The sequence below is a fragment of the Toxotes jaculatrix genome, chromosome 10 (genome assembly GCF_017976425.1).
Source record: "Toxotes jaculatrix isolate fToxJac2 chromosome 10, fToxJac2.pri, whole genome shotgun sequence".
Lineage (NCBI taxonomy): Eukaryota > Metazoa > Chordata > Actinopteri > Toxotidae > Toxotes > Toxotes jaculatrix.
Window position 1 is genome coordinate 3,143,949 of NC_054403.1, and position 17,043 is coordinate 3,160,991.

Consider the following 17,043-nt stretch of genomic DNA (forward strand, 5'->3'; position numbering starts at 1 on the left):
ACATTCTAACAAAGCGATGATTCAAAAGGGAGAGTTTCATGTGTAACTGAGGTTTCACATAAATAAGTTTTGAAAGTGTCTTGCAGTAATTGCTGTCTGAAGTAGTAGGAGCTCATTTTGGTTAAGTTTAGTGAAAGGTGGTGATTTTGGTTAAATGTTAATGAACAGGTTGCGTCTGGAGTCACTGTGAACTTTTTCTGTAGTAAACCAGGCCAGTATCTTTCCCGGACCTTAACCAAATGTGGAGACAAGGCAGTTTAAAGAGAAGGCTGTTCAGCTGCATGGTCAGCTGGAAGCTGTAGTTTCTGGTGATGTTGGACTGCTTTGCGTTGCAGTGACAGGTGATCTAAATATTTAGTCTGCCTTCACCGTTTAGGATTCATTCCACGGTTCTTGTATGAGGCTACATACGTTTTAGCTGTAGAGCATCTATCAAGCACCAAATTAATTTTTTCTTCCACTAGCGCTGCCATTTACAACTGTTCTTTTTAAATTGCAGCAGTGCAGCATTGTGGGAAGCAAAATCCACGCTCTTTCTTATCAGTCAGGAAGTTTTTCAACTGACTCGACATCTTGTTCCCTGACTTTCCCAGGGATCAGATTAGGGCGGCTGGAGAGATAACAAGCAGAATCCAATTCACATTAACATACCTCAGCCTCATGTGGGAAAACAGAGAGGGAGAGGGGGAAAAAAAAAAAATTCTGTTAGCTGCATGTCTTCCAGGGCCCTCTGTTTAATTGCATTATTGTTAACGAAGTGCTGATGCAATTACAAGAAAGAGGCCCTCTTTCTCATTCTTCTCATGGGAGTCACGTTAGTTTCAGCCCAGACTGGGGTCATGAAATCACAGAGCACTCATTCTACCCTGCTCCTCTTCCTTCAAACACACTCGCTGTCTGTCTGCTTTGACATTTGTGTTCCCGTGTGCTGCACGTCACCCTCCATCACCATCCGTCATGCGACACTGTCAGGCAAGAGCAGCGAGGTCTCCCGAATTCGTGCATTTGTTTGTGCAGACGAGTTGGAGATGTGGTGATTATTTGTTTATTTCGGTGTCAGAGGAGCGGCCGCGGCGCTCAGGGGGCTTTTTATCATCCCACTCACTTCCTGGATTATAGTGGGTATAATCATACCGAGCATGAATATTCATGAGCCGGGGATCTTAGAGAGAGAGAGAGTGTGAGATACATTCGCTGTCAGTGAATGTACTCAGTCTGATTCTGCCACTGGAGTTATACTGACTTCTCTAAAGAGTACACATAATTCAACCGGTGGATTTGTTGACAGCATATACCAATGTTATTATCAGCTGCAGGTACATCAGCCCCTCAGTGGGGCACTTCACATGGTCCATCTACATTAAGACATCATCGCAAAGCAATGGTCATGTGACATGCATGTACCTCAGCAAACCTGAACAAATTCAAGGGTCATGTAACATGTCATACATTTACATGGTTTAATGCCTTAAAATGTCAGATTTGATCCTGTTAGGATGCAATAACACGGCATGTAAAGACGTAAAAAGGTTATGCCTGATAACACAATCTAGAAACTACACTTTTTATGGATATATAAACACACTAGTGGTTTATTTTTAATGCAGCGGGTGAAGACTGTAGCATCTCTAATCTCATTGAAACCCTGCTCTTTTCCTCAAAAGAGTAACATTTTCTCTGGCTCGGTCTTAAATCCTGCTCTAAAGAAACATCACAACATGGTGGTCACTTGAACATACTGCCTGTTCTTTGTGGTTCTGCTGAGAGGAACCGACTTTAAGGCGCTGCATCACTTGCTTTTCAGGCTCACAACCGGCAGCAAATCCACGAAAACTGCTTTGCTCGCTCTCTCAGTACTGGATTTCCTCTGGTTTGCTCTGGAGCTCTCCTCAACTCTGAGAGTGTGTTGCAAGTTACCAAACAGGGTGTGTGTGTGTCTGTGTGTGTGTGTGTGAGCTAATTCTGGCCTGGTGACCTGCAGAGCTGACAGGATTAACAAACCAGCCTCTCCTCTCTGTTTTTTTTTCCTTGCTAGTCAGCAGCATAACATCAGTATTTTTCTCCCAGTGTGAAAGGTAATTTGAACATGATGGCTCTCAACCATGTCCTCCATTAGAGCATCTAATGAGGGCTCAGGATGTCTATCCAGCTTCTCAGTCTGCCCTGTTAGCTATGAAGATGTGAGGCTGTTGCTGTTTTATACGCACGCCCCGGTAATGTTTTTATTCTTTGCGTATTCCTTATCAGAGTTCAGCATTTGGAGCATGATATGAATCATGTATTTTATCTCAAGATAATATTCTCTATACGAAGCCAGCCAACACTCAGGACTCCAATGATGCATGCTGCACCAGAAATTGTCCTTTTTCAGTCATAACTCAGTCAGATCTGAACATTAAGACTTCAGACAAATGCTGCTAGAATCAGTGCAGCTTTCTCTTTCTTGTAAATGATCTTTAGCTTCAAGACATTTTCTTCAGTAAATATTCCATGGACTGCACACAAGTGGCAGCCCAACATGACATCGTTTCTTGGTTGGTGAACTGCTGTTTTGAACCAGAATTGCTAACGGGAAGGCTATTTCTGTATTAGCTTTAATCAGCTACATACATAACAGAAATGTTTCTTAAATGTTGCTGCTCTTGAACAATAAAGGATCAGAAGACTTTTTAGATTTAGATAGGATTTGTTCTTTCCTTATGCGTTTACCCTGTTTTAATGACACTGAAAACACTAAACCAAAGTGTCCTGTTAGATTCATTATGAGATTTAGCACACAAATATTACAGGAGTCACATTTCGCTCCTGGGTGCTCTTCTCTTTGGCCAGTTCCAGAAAAACATTTTAGCTAAGACACAGTGGATCACAATGAATCACATGTAGCAGCTTGTCAGGACAGGAGCGTGAACCTACAGTATTAAATGAACGAACTCATACGTAACAAATGTCGTTCTATATATTGTGTGTTGTACATAAGAACACATTTCGAACTCTTTTGTGATTTGATCATTGTGTGAAAGAACAGTAATATTTGAGTTATTAAATTAAAAAGAACGCATCCAAAACCAGCTATAGCCTCCTGTCTGTCTGCCAGTGCTGCTGGAGTATGTCTTTCACTTTTAGCTTCCTTTGTTCACATTTACTTTCAGACATATAGCAGACTTTCACGGAAAACGTAGAAAGTTACCACCACTATTTTACCCATATTTAATTTACCTAAACATTAAGTTAGCCTGAACTAACACGACATGAAGAGCGCTGGCATCCATGAAGGATGGATTGAAAAGCACATCAATGCAGCTCGTTATGCTAAAGCCATACACTTGGTCACATGCTAGAAACACAAAACAAATGTTGTTAGCTGAAAGTTGGTTAAATTTAGACCTTTAACGGTCTTTTAATACATCTGTTTATGGGTAAACAGTGATAAACACAGGTTACCAGTCCGGTGGTGCCTGATACCATGAAATACTAACGCTAGCACTTACTTGCTAGCTTGGTTAGCTAGCAAACAAGAGCTAGCTGTATTTCACATTAACAGTGATATTAATTGGGATTTTAATTACTCTTCTCTGGTCAGAACACCCAAGGAAAAAAGCACCAACTTTTGCGGTGCACTGTTCACATTATAGTAAACTTAATGCTTCAAGGGAAGCATTCATTTGCTCCTGTTTTAAATTGTACCTTAGGTTGCATGTTGCTGTTTAGATAATGATAGAAGTGCAGCGTGATGCACTGTAACATTACTTTGAACAGTATTGTACCCATGGGGGGACTCCTGTGGGAAGCAGTCTGTTCATCCCGGCCTTAAGTAGTGTTCTGGCCGACACTCCAGGTTGAGAGTGGTGGTAGATAAGACTGGTGCCTTACAGTCCTACAACCCAGCAGTTATCTCACGTACACACATTGTTCTACAACTCTGTGTTTGGTGAGGCATTTTTTTTTTAAATAACGAAAAAGCCGAACATTTATTTGTTCACAAAATCTGTATTTGCTCAGAGTAAAGAGCACTGGTCTGATGATACAAACAAAGAGTGTGTATATTTGGGATGATGAAAAATTAATATGGTACTGAGAATTATATTGTATACAAATGATCTAAAAACCAAAGATCTCTATGTGCCCATCTGAGATGTGGTATTATACCACTTGCTGTTGAAAGTGGACGGTTTGTCAATCTGGAAGAAGAAAAGCACATTTGTTCAATGTGTTGTCTGAATGATACAGAAAATCAGTTCGGTTTTCCACTGTCCTGTTCACTAGGAATTGGACGATACTTTAGGTAACTAGATAAAAACAGATGTTGACTTTGCAGATATAGATGATGCACAAAGACTGTGGCCTGGTAGAAAATGTTTAGTGGTCTGATCCACCACTGTCCCACTTCGTGCACCAGTATCATACCAGTTGACAACATCTCTGAGTACTGTTCTATATTCTGTTCCATATCTTATACATATATCACATACATGTTTGACATACTAGCCGTCAATGTCACAAGCATGTAAGTAAAAGGAATGGAGAGCAGTCAAAGGCTGCTGAGGGTTCACATGGTTATTGCAGGTTTGACTCCAAGATATTCCTGTGTGGTCTAAAACGTGGAGTGTGCAGTCTGAACTCGTTCCTTCAGTTTAAGCTTAAAAGGACAAACAGATCCTTTTTAGTATGAGGCTTGGCTTTGCATAGCAGCTGCAAATGTGAGCATCATCTCCACATTACTCTGCTCATCTCCATCAGCAGGAAGCTCAGTGTATTAAGAGCTGCAGATGGAGACTAGCTATAAACAGACAAAGGAGGAATTTGGGACACACCCCACCCTCACCCCTTCTTGATTCTTTTTTTTTTCATTTACACCTCTTTTCTTCCTCTATTCTTTCTGCTCATTTTAGGTTCCAGGAAATCCCTTATCATCTATCTCAGTATTCCTAATTTTCCTTCTTTTTTTTTTTTTTTTTTTTTTTTAATACCACAGCTGTGGAGGAGACAAACACATATCTTCCACACTGTAACGTAAACACAAGTTCACAGTTCTGGAGGGAAAAGAAAAATCTCTGCCCTTTAAATTCTGTCTCTCTCTGTCTCCTGGGTTTATACAAAGCTGGGGAGGGTTTGCGTGTCAGTGACAGGGCCCTGTGTGGGTATTTATACACCTCTTTTATGAGTCATGGCAGAGGAATCACATTAGCTATGGCTGTACTGTCACCACTGGACTCCTCTACAGGGTCCTCTCTCTCTCTCTCTCTCTCTCTCCTCTGTGCCCCCTCCTCTCCTCTCCGAATCCCTCATTTTAATCCGTGGAGGTCCTGGGAGAAGTCATGAAATATTTTCAGCTCCAGATGTCTCTAAATAAGCATTATGGCATGGCGGCCGGTTAATGACGTGTCATATATTGCCAAGGCTAGGTTAGCCTGTGTAAGCACTTCAGGGAGTTGGGGGTGGAAGCAGGCTGTTTGGGGACTGGCTGATGAGAGCTATGGAGAGGAATATTAGCCCACAAGCACTGAGAAATAGCTCCAGTGATGTCTGGGCTCTGTAGTGCTGCTGGGTCCTTTTGGTGTGGAGCACATGACTGGGGGCAGACTGTACAAGTAGAGTTTTTGAAAGAGTGAATATGTTTTGATTGAAAGAAGCATTATAAAAATCTTATAGAATTTAATGTCTCTCCTTGATGTTTTTTCTTCTCAAGATGGAAAAGCTCCTGAAACAACACATGTTGAATTAGCTTGCCATATGTCATATACACATATAAAACCTGATCCACACAGAGCTCAAAAAATGCACTGGACAAAAATATTGACACCCTTAACTTAATATTTGGTAGCACACCCTTTGGAAAAAAAAAAAAAACTGATATCAGTTGCTTCCTGTCACCATCAATGAGTTTCTTACACCTCTCTACTGGAATTTTGGACCACTCTTCTTGTGCAAACTGCTCCAGGTCTTTCAGATTTGACGGGTGCCATAGTGTTCTATGGGACTCTGGATCTGGAGTCATTGCTGGCCATTCCAGAACTCTCCGGCGCTCTGTTTGTAACCATTTCTGAGTGCTTTTTGGAGCGTGTTTTGGGCCATTGTCCTGCTGGAAGACCCATGGCCTCTGGTGGAGGCGCACCTTTCTGACACGTTGTGCCTCAGAATTCTTTGGTAATCATCAAATTTCATGATGCCATTCACACAGTCATGGCATCCAGTGCCAGAAGCAGCAAAGCAACCCCAAAACATCTTTGAACCTCCACCATGTTTGTCTGAGGGGACAGATTTTCTTTGAAGGCCTCGTTTGGTTTTCTGTAAACAGTGCCATGATGTGCTTTACCAAAAAGCTCTACTTTTGTTTCATCTGTCCACAGTAAGTTCTCCCAGAAGGATTGTGGCTTCATCACGTACGTTTTGGCAAACTCCAGTCTGGCTTTTTTATGCCTTTGTGTCAGCAGTGGTGTCCTCTTGGGTCTCCCCCCCTTCATAGCGTCCCTTTTCACTTCAGATGGCAACGTATAGTGCTAGCTGACACTGTTGTACCCTGTGTCTGCAGATCAGATTGAATTTGTTTGGAAGTTGATCAAGGTTCTTTCACCACCATTTGAACAATCCTTATTTGTAATTTCATATCAGTTTTGATCTTCCGTCCACGTTCAGGGAGGTTAGTTACAGTGCCATGAGCTATAAACTTCTTGATGACATTGCACACAATAGATGGAGGAAAATTAAGATCTTTGGAAATGGACTTGTAGATTGTCTCTGCTCTTTACTCTTCTTTCTTTTCTCCATGTTCAGTGTGACACACAAACATTTCTCCATTTTAACTGGTTGCAAGTGTATGTATGTATATATATGTGTGTGTGTGTGTGTGTGTGTGTGTGTGTGTGTGTGTGTGTATATACACACACATAGCATTATTATGTCTTTTTCTATTCAAGTGTCTCCCCTGACCCAACCACACAACCCAAGTGCTAATATCACAGCATGCTTAGCAGAATACACACACACTGAGCATCTAGAGATGAGGGTTTTCTGAGCCGCTGGTCAGCGAGGTGCTGCTGCTTTATTAGCTGCTTGGTGTGGTCCAGTGGAAGGCAGCCTACATACAGACCCCAGTACTCTCTATACTGAATCTCCCTGTCTCAGTCTTCTCTCTGACTCAGCTAAATCCCCACAAAACACTGATGTTTATTCCTGTGATCCTTCCCGCCGGCGGCCAGCTAAAACAATACTTCACTTCACTGGCGTGCATGTGATGTCTTATGTTATAGAAAAATGGACAAAATATTCTAAATTCTCAGCAGCCCAAAGCTGTAATTATCAATATGTTTATGCGAACAATGGATCGAATCACCCTTGAAATGTCAAAGGGGTTGTGCATGGTGATGAACACACAGACAATCATCAGCACCATCTCTGCAATTCCCTCCAAAAGACTCTACAGAGCTTTAGTGCTTTTGAGCTCATTGTTTTGGTTTAGTGTTTGGCTCTCATCAGCCTCACTACTAGCAGCAGCAGCAGGCAACTCTGATAAACCCACTGTACACTATATACTTTCTGCTCAGCACCAAACAGCAGAGAGACAGTTACAGAGCAGGTGGTGAACATAGCACAACATTTAGCAGCTACAGGTAGAGACCAAAACAGAAAGTACAAACTTAAATGCAGGGTTAATTTTAAACACTTTTTCAAGTGTAACTCCAAATGTTGCTCTGTGTCTGTTGGATGTGTTGGCTCTGAATGACTCCTTGAAGAAAAGGTTCAAAATTTACTGTAAGGAAATGCTCTTATTTGCTTTCAATCTGAGAGCGACGTGGGGTATAGATCCCATGCCTGTATGTTTGGCACAGAGCTGGTGATAGGATGTGATTAACCCAGCTTATCATGTATGAAGGTCACTCTGGGTCTGTCTTACGTGTTCAGTGGCTGCTGTTGTTAGTCATGGAATGGCCCCAGCAATTAACTCACTCTAAAACCACAAACTATTCTCATAGGCTGTTTCTTCAAACTGGTTCTCCAATGCACAAAGTAATGGTTGACTGACTGAACAACTAAAGTTAAGAGTTGGGTATTTGTATCCAGAGAAAACAGAAGCATTGCACACTGTCAGACTCTCACTTTATTGTGTTAAAAATAAAAGTAATCTCAATTCTAGGTGCCCTTACTTTCTGTTTTAAACATGTCAATCATATTTGTTTCACCTTTTCATCATATTTTGAGATATCAGCAGTTACTTGGGTTAGTAACTGATAGCACCGATACCTGTAGTAAACCTTAATTTTCTTTTAAATTGCATTCTTTTCTGATCAACAAAAGCCTATTTTACAGCAGTACTTTGGATCTGCTTTGATCTGAGGACAGTAGGCTTAGAGCTGCTCTGCACCAAATCACTCTCAGTTTATATAGGACAAACATTCTGAGAAAACTGTCACTTTTAATTCTCCCTGCTAAAGAAACATGGTGAGAGCTGTGCAGAGCAAAACATAAACTCGGTGCAATAATCTCTGTGGATAATCTCTGTCTTGATTAGATAATCTAATAACTGTCAGGGAAAGATTTTGAGATCCTCTTGTTTTGAGTGCCTTTTTTGCTGCTTAGTGATGTCCATGTCCAAAGTCAAAACTTTGGACACGGACAAGTAGTTGAGGTGTACCTCACACCTCAACTACTTGTCTGTACCACTGGAACGTGACTCATCGAGCATTTGATATTAATAGCAATACTATCACAAGAAAACCTTGTATCGTGGGGCTGTGGCTAACGTTGAGGACGCTGTCCTCTGTGCTTTTTCCAGGAATTTGAGTTTTGTAGCAACTTGGTAGAGTGACATTGTACAACAGGCCTTTTTCACAGCACGCTGTCTGACTCGTCACAGCAAGAAAAGCACAGGTGTAACCGAAAACACTGAAATTAACTGCATTCCATCAAGGTGAGCTGGTTCCAGCATCCTAGTATCGTGCTCGCTGTCATGGCTTACTGGGAGACTTGATGGTAGTGAGCCATTATTAACCAAATTTGTCTCATCTATGTTTTCCTTGCTATGAGAAGTCAAAATGTATGAACTACAGAACAAACTGTAAAAAACAACATTGACATGTTGTCTCCATGTAAAGGTGTAAGAATGAAAGTGTTAGCAAACAGTTGCCTAACCTATATCCTATCTATATTCACCAGCTTTGTCTGCTGCTTTTAGGGTTACAGCAGCAGACAAAGAGCATTTTCAATGAAAACAGCTGGCTGCTGCTGCTGCTGGGAATAAGGTCACTGTGAGCGCTGAGACTGAACCAAAACAGATAAGTTGTGGGCCGGAAAACCAATTCAATGAAAGATGCTAAAATGCTGTCCAGAGCTGAGGGGAACTGCAGGATTGGTAATTATTATTTGTAAGTTTGTGGCTGAAAGTGACCACTTTTGCATTACACATAGCCATTTGTACAGTAGTACTGGTAAGCACATCTTTATTTATATATATATATATATATATATATATATATATATATATATATATATATATAATAGCATAGTGGACATTTTAGAAGTGGATTCCTGTATCATATTGGCAAACCATAGAAACCATAGTGCCAGAAGTCTTCTAACAGATCATCTGGTCTTATGTCATGTCAAAGAAATCATCCGTGACTCTGCATCTGGATTAATCGATAAAAGTCGAGTTTAACATTTGCAAACAGCACCTTGCATGTCACAGCTCAACAACCAACATGGCGTATCTAAAAAAAAAAATGGTAGGCTAACTTGTGTGCGTTAGGATGCTACGTCAACTTTCGTATTTAACACTTGAGGCTTTGAAGGCGTGAACATATCAGAACCGACATCCAGCCTTTGGAGCACCATAATCGCAAATCATAAATATTCACCACTGATTAAAAGATTAGAAAATTAATCTCTCCAGTGTGCTATCTGCTAATCCTAAACCCTGAGGAGTAAACAAACTCTTGTTCAGCACAGATCAATAAACTCCCCAGAGACAGACAGAGAGGAGAGGAGAGGAAAGGGGAAAAAAAAAAAAAATAACGGACTGACACAACAATCTGATAGCTCATGTTCATAATATGAGGATGTATTCTGTGTGATTTTCTATTACTGTCGCTTTTTGTTTTGTAGACATTTAAATGGAAACTGTGGTTTGGAGTAGGTTCCAACTTCTGACAGATGACAGTCTCGTATCTTATTAGATTATTTTATCAGATTATCTTATCAGGTTTCATAAACCCTGTGGGCTGCTTCCTGACAACCCACGCAGGACCATGACAATCCTGCGGTTTAAATTAAGATAATTAAATCACTGATTACTTCTACAAATCTAAACGGAGTGATTGAAACTGATAGGTCTCTAGCTTGTACCTAGCATAAATAATGGAGTCACATTTTCATTAGAGAGTGGAATCATTACGGCAGAAATGAAAGGAAAACATGTAGAGAACAACTATCACCACGTGAAATACTGGAATAATAATAAAATAAGTCATACATGTTCATTGGATTTTGTTATATGCTGATTGCCTCTTGAAAGATGTAGCTGAAGATGAATGGTATTCATGACTCCATGAACTATACAAATGAAATGAAACATTTAAAAGATGAAACATTTATCTCACTGTGTATTTTGGATTCTAGTTTAGCTTTTTATAGTGCAACCCTGATGTTGATCTTTGCTTGACTTTAACAATGTGGTTTTTATTGCCTATAACTGAAATTAACCAAATATAATTCTACAGATTCTTGTCATGTATGATTTGGGGACAACTATGTTTACTAACGGTAACATAGGTCCCACGTCTTTGTCCCTTGTGACAAGCCTTTTGACATCACCTCTTGCCTAGCCCTTTCGGATTTGTTTGTTTCTTTATATTTTGACTGCCTGTGTAAGGACCTGTTTCCAAGAAAAGACATTCAGATTTTGAACCCAGAAATTGTCTCCTGTGCATTTGAGTTGTTTGCCTTGTGGTTATGAGCAGACAGCAAATAACAAATAACAAATAATGCACATAAACAGAATGCCGACCACTAATTCCTAAATAAATACTGTTAAAATCCAGTAATAAAAATGGTGACAGATGAGAAATCCCATCATTTTTCTAATATAATGTCTTATTTTGGCAAACAGACTATTTTGTTGTTAAGGTAAAAGGACTTTAGGCTGTCAGTTTCCCTCTCTCCATTATCGAGACATTTGCTATAACTGTCTTTATTGTAGCTGCCTTAGAGAGCTGTTGAGGTCCATATTGTCACCATCTGTTTAGTTACTACTGACTGTATGTACTAAGGGTTACTATGGCTGAAAATGGGTCAGATGCATTTCTTTATGTTGCTGTAGTATCACATGAGGTCATGATGATGCCTTCTATTGTGTGTAAGCCTGTGTTTTGTGTGTTACTGTTTGTGCAAAATGTGAACTTAGTTTGACTCAGCCCTGTCCGTGCATGAGCGTGTCAAATTATTCTCGGAGTTGAGTCATAGGTCATTATGATGCTTGGCTGGCTTTTGTGCTGACGCCCTCATAAATGGATGAGAAACACTTGTCCTTCACTATGGCTGCTCTCCATCTTGGAACGCATGACATGACATGACATGACATGGCGCGCACACTCTCTCTGTGTCATACAGACACATACACATCAGACATACAGGAAGACCATGATCAGGAAGACACCACCGGCTACCGCTCTACCTTTCCAGTGACAACTGCCAAAATAACTTGAACTTTAGCAAAACCAAGCATCATCAAATTACAAACACACAGAGCGAGCATATTAATAGGCAGGCTGCTTGCATGCACAGAGATGGATGGTTTTAATATAGTCAGAGATAAACAGTCAAATAAAGAACCGTGGGGTGAAAGATATGGACAGAGACAGCAAGACACTGACGTCATTTTTCAAGGTGTATTCCTGCTCTGTTTGCAGAGCAGCTTTGTCTCATCTTGAGTGAAAGTCACAACAGCAATCCCAAAATAAAAGTGGTTTGACAAACTGAAAGCTGCTGTGACTGAGCCAATTTGAAGTTGTCATAGATATTTCTTTCATTTCATTTACTTTTAGTAAAATAGCCAGCTGTATGGCTCTAGCAGCTGGTTAGTAGGTCCACCATTGTGGTTCAGACTACATGACTATATGAATAAACCTGGAACAGACATTCTTATTTCATAGATGAAATCTGGCACAGATAAATTTGTACAGACAGTGAATCCTTGTCATCTAGCAACATTTTTGTTTGGTTGGTGACACTAAGAAAGACACACCAACAACTCCTGAAAAGAACTACCTGTCTTTTATATTATTTTCTGCTGCAAATCATTAGTTGGACCAATCAGGATGAAACCATGATCATATAAATTAATAAATATTTACATAAAACCAACCACTATAATTACATGTAACAGAAAAAAATATTTATTTAAATACATGTTCCTATAAATAAAGTTCCTTCACATTTGTCAGTATAATTACATAAATTAGTATTGTCTCTGCCTCTAATCTCACCTCTGAAAACTCCAAACAGTAACATGTATTATGTATAAAATCATCAGTTGATGCAACAATTGAGGCACATGTGCCTGTGTAATAATTCACGGTCTTGTTTGCAATTCTTCTTCTGTTGTTTATTTACCCGTATGCCTCCCTCAGCCGGCATACAAGTGACATCATCAGTCGTCAATATAGCCATAACCACAGTCGTCATATTCAGGATCAGCTCAGCTGTTGTAATATGTGTCCCTGCCTTCAGTCCTGTTCTAAGTCAGTTGGATGGTCAGTCTCAGTTGCAGTTTTAGCACTGACCAAAATGCCTGGTTTTCAGAGACTTCTGGACTTCAGTGTCCAGACTGAAACTGGAGTCACTACCAGATTTTAAGGTCAAGCCCTGATACAAAGCCAGACTCTCACTTTTAAACAATCACACACAGGCTCTGTCGTTTTTCTCTGGCAGACCTGAAAATCCAAATAAATTCAGTTCTGTAAATAATCTCTCAAACTGCCCCACATTCTTCTCCGCTCCGTTAAATGAACATGATGAGTGACAAGTGCAGAAAGTGGAATACAGCAGAAGAGGAGAGACTGCAGGAAGGACTGAAACCAGATGAAAGACGAAGGCCATGAGAAGAAAAAAGGAAAGCAAACATATAAAGGGAAGAAATGAGCAAAGTGAGTGATAAATGGTGGGTGTATAGTAGATGGAGATAGAAAAACCTGACAGAGCAAGACCTACGATAGAGGTACGACAGAATGACAGGGGAATGAGAGGAGAAGAAAGAGACACAAGTCAGAGAAGAGAGCACTGAAAATGACTGCAGAGAGGAGAAAGAGATGCTTGACTGCTTACGTCTTTTGTGCCTGGCCCGATGGCCCTCAGGCGGATGGGATGATGGGCACATGAATCAGAGGCTGTCTGCCTGAAAAATGGCAAAAAAAAAAGCCTGTCAATTGTCTCTCGCAAGGCCTGCACTCTGCCACAAGAGAGAAGAAGACGGGACTAAGAGATGCGCAAAGAAAGACAGAATGAAAAACAAGTCAAGTCAAGTCAATTTTATTTATATAGCATCAAATCATTACAGAAGTTATCTCAGGGCACTTTCCATATAGAGCAGGTTTAGACCATACTCTTTATAAAATTATTTACAGAGACCCAACATTTCCCCCATGAGCAAAACTCCCTTTTAATGGGAAGAAACCTTGAGCAGAACCGGCTCTGTGTGGGCAGACATGCGGAGGGCTTCGCGAAAGTTCAGTCAGGAAGACCATCTCCCTGCCTTCTAAGTCACAAACACAGTGTCTCCCTATTTCTAACTCCACCATCTTCTCATTCTGACCTGACACGGTCACCTTTAGCTAGTCACTTGTAAGCTGTCAAATTTTAAAAGTCTTCTCTCTCTGCTGTCATTCAGCTGTCATTTCAGCATCAGAATCTGATACTCTTTTGGAGGATTTCAATCTGAGTGGTGATCTCCTGCTAGAATCAGCTCAGTGTCCAGTAGCTCACCACAAAATGGCACGCATTAGAGAGATTGTAGAGAGAGTTATTAACTTCCCTTTTTAGGGCCCACAGCATTTCTCCAGCCCCAGGGCTGCAGCTGTCTCAGCAATTCTCCCAATGCTTCTCCACTTCCTGCATAACGGACTCCAGCTTCTGCCGTTAACTTACCACAAAACCAGCTGCACCTCAACCAAAAAGAAGGCCATTAAATGAATCCAGTCAGTCCAGCTTACTCCCTCAGCCTGTTGTAAGCACCCCAGAGGAAGCTTTAACAGTCTAACCTGTCCTTTTCTTTTTTCCCTTCATGATGCTATAGTGGATAATGCAATCAAACTGATTAAACTAGCTGGGATCGCTACGGCATGATGTGGCATTCCAAGTTTTACTTTGCAGTCAGACTAACTTTTGACTGTAGAAGTATCTCATGCATATTTAACTCAGTGTCAGAAGCTCTGTGCTGGATCTTGCAAAATAGTGTTTTCCATCAGTGCTCCATCTTCTCAATGATTTTATTTTTTTTTTACAAAATTTTTAGTAAAAAAATTTTTTCAGTCACCTGGGTGTTCCAGTCTCAGACAAAACCACTTGTCCCGCTACAAATTTAGAGTTGCTAGGCATCACTCTAGACAGCGTTGAAATGAAGGAATCCCTCCCTGATGAGAATCCGCCAAATCGCTCAGTCTTTCACATGAGCGGAAATTTTTTCGAAGCAACAGTCGCTCTCTCTCCTAAGCCACCTTAATGCACGTAATTCCCCAATGCTGCTCCTTTATTTCTAGGAGATTTGATCCAGCGTCTTCTGTCCTAAATTCGCACAATCAAATCTCACTGGACGAAGGCTGCCGTTCTGATTTCAAATTTTGGTCACTGCTGCGAGATCAGTGGAACAGCATTTCCTTTTTCTGTGATGAAGTGGTGCACTCCTCTGATTCCATTCAGTTTTTCACAGATGTGGCTCCGTCCTTGGGCTTCGGGTTTTTTTTCCACTCGTAAGCTGTCAAACTTTAAAAGTGTTCTCACTCTCTGCTGTCATTCTGCTGTCATTTCAGTACCACAAAGATCTGTGACCCACCTCTGCCACTTTCACCACCTCAACAGTGGATGCCCAGCTTTCTCCAATCTCCAATCAAACCCTCTAATCTAAAGTCTCCCTCTAAGACGCCCCAACCTCAAGTTCCATTCGTCATGACCACCACCAGTGTCCAAGCTCTGGGGGGAGTTTCCTTCACATTGGAAGCATCTAATCCATAGGGTCAAGTCCAATGTGGATCTACTTCCTGCTGGTAAGCATACTTCTTTTGGTAAGTAGATGTAAATGTTTTCTGCAAATTTTTACTTCCCAGAATGTTTTTTTTAAAGGTAGGATAACTAAATTCTCTAAAAACAATTGAAAAATGTTTGGTGATAACCATCTTAAAATGTTTAGTGAAAACATTGTTATAATACCATGCTCTAAGATTCAGTGGCAAGTTTTAATATTCCCGGAATGTTATTATTGTTGTTACTACTGCTCTTCTTTAAAAGCATTCTAAAAAATGTTGTTGTTGTAACGTTCTTAAAAAGCTTTTGATAAAATTGTCAGAACAGTATGCCCTAACATTCTTAAAGCATTTCAGCTGCAGACTGTTTAATGTTTCGCAACTTTCATTGCTCAGTTGTCACTTTCAAAAGCTCTGATATTTGGATTGAAGTAATGAAAACAGAAAAAAAGATGGTACCCCTGATTTTTGCTGTATATAATCTCCTTTTCATAATGACGTTGTTTTTCCATACTGCTGCTGGTGATGGTGATAATGGTGATGGTTTTATTTTACATGCGCTCCTCCTAGCAGTCAGTGAGCTGTCCTTCTGTCTGTCAATTCAAGCCTGACGCTTCCTCTCTGTACAAAAAGAACATCAAATTGTCACCAAAGTCTGGAGAGAAACAATCAGAACCCCTCACTTCCCCTGCTCTCTACATCAAAGACCGACTCTCTGCATGAGCCTTACATTCTTTTATTTCTCTCCCCTCTCTCTCTTTCTCTCTCTCTCTCTCTCTCTCTCTCTCTGGCTCTGTATGTGCCTCTTTCTGTATCCATGTCAGACTAATGTGGTGCTCTGGCCTCGTTCCAGCACCGTCTCAGTGGAACAGCTGGTTTCAATTAGGTCCCCATTTAGGTCCCCATGTGCACGTGCGTATACACACTCTCAAAAAGAGTGCGATGGCCTGATTTCTTTGGCTCAGTGCTCTGTTGAAGGAGTAATTGAATCATTTGACCAAAATATTGGTGGTGCAGTGAGGCGTCCAACGCTGGCTGTGGTCACCACTCTGTGTCTTTCCATTAGACTTGGCTGGTCAAGCAGTCGCTGAGCCTAATGGAACAGTAATGTGCTATAATAATGCAATGTGGAATAGTCATACCACTTCAAGTTTGACTGGTTCCTACTTAAGACGCAATTCCTTAAAAACAGCTCACAAATACAGTAAAAAAGGCTCGGTAATGTTTTAAAACAGCTGGTCCTTGTAGTTTTTTGTCAAAGTGTATGTGGGATCAAGTGTGTGATCATGATCAGGTACACGCCAAACTTCCTTTCCTCTTCATAAATCTCCTTTTTAATCTGGACGTGTAACTAACCTGTGCTCAGCTATTCACATCTCCTTATCTACACTTGAATTAATCTGTATTTCTGTTGCTGCTGACCAGATTGGCCCTGTTTTAAAATCCAAGGTAACCCTGATACCATAATCGTGATGTCTTAACATTTGTTGATGGCCAATCTCTGATCTGATGCCACTGCTCGTTGGACTGTAGATGGATGGACAGAAAGCAAGGGGAGAGAGAGATGGGACATGACATGCTACAAAGAACCCCAGCCGGATGCACACTGGCTGGTGTCACAATGGATGTTGCGGTTCATGGTCGGCAACTTAAATCCCAGGCTACCAGGGCTGCCCCTTCAGGGCTCTCTTTTTCCAGCTCTTAAGATCTTTATACCATGTTACATGAAACTCATTGCTACTATTTTTATTGGAGGCAATGTGAAACCAAGAATTTCCCAAAGAATTTTTTTTTCCCTGTCTAAAACACTGAATTTTAC